Source organism: Petromyzon marinus, unplaced genomic scaffold (genome assembly GCF_048934315.1).
Source record: "Petromyzon marinus isolate PM22_M1 ecotype Great Lakes invasive population unplaced genomic scaffold, UKy_Petmar_22M1.pri1.0 PM_G_Scaffold_21, whole genome shotgun sequence".
Taxonomy (NCBI): Eukaryota; Metazoa; Chordata; class Hyperoartia; order Petromyzontiformes; family Petromyzontidae; genus Petromyzon; species Petromyzon marinus.
In genome coordinates this window covers 940,001-942,500 of record NW_027422773.1, presented here as the reverse complement: position 1 = coordinate 942,500, position 2,500 = coordinate 940,001, and the positions used below count along the sequence as shown (strand labels likewise).

The following is a 2,500-nucleotide window of genomic DNA, read 5'->3' as shown; positions in this document are numbered from 1 at the left end:
GCTCTTGAATAAAGCAGTGTAAAAAAAAAAAATAGCAATATAAAAAACCAAGTCTTCATCTTGGAAAATAACAAAATCTAAAAGAAAAGAAAAGTCTTCTTTGTGGAAAATAGTAAAATAAAAAAAACCAAGACTTCACCTTGGAAAATAACAAAATCTAATCTAAAACATCTTAAATAAAGCTGACTTTGTAGGCAGAAAATAGGAAGTTACAGGACTCTCGAACTGATGTAGTCCAAAAATAAAGAATTAAAATAACAAAGACCAATCTATATAAGTGCTCTTGAATAGGCTTCGTGTAAAAAAAATAGCAATAAAAAAATACCAAGTCTTCGTCTTGGAAAATAACAAAATCTAAAAGAAAAGTCTTCTTTGTGGAAAATAGTAAAATAAAAAAACCAAGACTTCACCTTGGAAAATAACAAAATCTAATCTAAAACATCTTAAATAAAGCTGGTTTGTAGTCTTCTCTCGAACTGATGTAGTGCAAAAATAAAGAATTAAAATAACAAAGTCTAATCTATATAAGTGCTCTTGAATAAAGCTTCCTGTAAAAAAATAGCAAAAAAAATACCAAGTCTTCGTCTTGGAAAATAACAAAATCTAAAAGAAAAGAAAAATCTTCTTTGTGGAAAATAGTAAAATAAAAAAACCAAGACTTCACCTTGGAAAATAACAAAATCTAATCTAAAACATCTTAAATAAAGCTTATTTGTAATCTTCTTTGTAGGCAGAAAATAGTAAGTTACAGGACTCTCGAACTGATGTAGTCCAAAAAATAAAGAATTAAAATAACAAAGTCTAATCTATATAAGTGCTCTTGAATAAGCTTCGTGTAAAAAAATAGCAATATAATAAAAATACCAAATCTTCGTCTTGGAAAATAACAAAATCTAAAAGAAAGGTCTTTTTTATGGAAAATAGTAAAATAAGAATACCAAGACTTCACCTTGGAAAATAACAAAACCATCTTGAAAAAAGCTTATTTTTAATCTTCTTTGTAGGCAGAAAATAGTAAGGCGAAAATAAAGTCCCCTCTAAGCTCTAAAGTAACAAATACGACGTGGTAAAAAAAAAACTAACAATAAAAAAAAGAACCAAGACTTCATCTTGGAAAATAACAATCTAAATTGTGGAAAATAGTAAAATGAAATAAAAACCGACTTCACCTTCGAAAATAACAAAATCAATCTAAAACAAATGACATCTTATAACAAAACTATTATTTGTTTCGGAGGTTGTCTATGACTGTTCATAGACCGCATAATTTCCACAGAACATTCTCAGAATATCAAGAGAGAAAAGCAGCGTTCTGCGGGAAATCATCTTGGCCAGTGATGTCGTTCTGGGTTTGGTCAGGCCCAGGGAGGTAAGTACCTCGTTATTCTCAAGGGGCCACTTTCCTCTTGCCCCAACCGGGAATCCAAAGAATGTGACCTTGCTAGCCTTCGTCAGCACTTTGACTTGATCACCAAGAGGGGTATAGTACGAAACTTTGTGCGAGGCAGCATCTGACAAGGTATTCTTTGAAAGCTCAAAACGGACGGTGACATCGATCACAACCGCCTCCTCATCTTTTGCAAACACGAGGTCAGGCTTTCTCATCTCTCCCGTCTCGGATATGAACCGTGGCTCTTTGTATACAGACCAGCCCAATCTAGCCGCTTCGTCTGCCAGAATGTTAGTGATCTTGTTATGTCGCGCAATTCTTGCTTTCTGTACTGCAGGACATTGACCGAGAATGTGCGAAAGGGACTCGAGTCTGGCAGAGCATTTCCTGCAGGAACGTAAGGCCCCATCTCTGCCTCTGTTCAAGCTTTCTCTTGTTGGGTAAATATTTGCCCTTAGTTGTAGTGCTGCGATAAAGAAGCATTGTTTAAAGCCGCACCATGGCCTCAACCAAGCATTACTGATTCTATCATGCGCAAAGTTTACAATGCCCCTTCCTTGAACCGGCTTTTCGCACCATCTCTGAAATTTATGCTCCCTCCAATCGCAGGGTCTCGGATATACAGGTTCTTTTGACACCGAGTCCCTGAGAACGAATGTTGGGATTGCATCACTGTCACCCCCTGCTCGTACCCACAAATTACGGTATTCTTCCTCCATACCCTGCGAGGACACAATATTACGGGTGATAGCATCGGACGAGTTTGCTATACGTTGCAGCCTTCTAACTTGAACCGAAGGGATTGTTTTTTCCAGTTTCAAGATGGCAAGGCCTCCGTCTCGGGCTCTGGCATATAACAGTCCATCACAAGTTGAAGCGGGAAGGTGGAGCCATCCTTTTACCGCCTTTCTAATCTCTTGGTCCAACCCACGGAGAGTTGATTGCTTGCAGTCCGAGTGGTCTGCAGGATATAACAATCTGGGTAGGGCATAGGCATTGAGTAGTTCAACCTTCTGAGTTGGCTTCAGAGGCGCCTCATCGATTTTCGAGATCCATGTCTTTAGCTGACAATGTAGATCAGGCTGTATAGTGCCAGTCCAAGGGCCAATT

General features: G+C 37.7%; 1 pseudogene; it reads right to left on the bottom strand.

Moving 5' to 3' along the window:
• LOC142912683 (28S ribosomal RNA) overlaps nt 1-2,500 on the bottom strand; it is a 10,551-nt pseudogene that overhangs the window by 2,561 nt on the left and 5,490 nt on the right.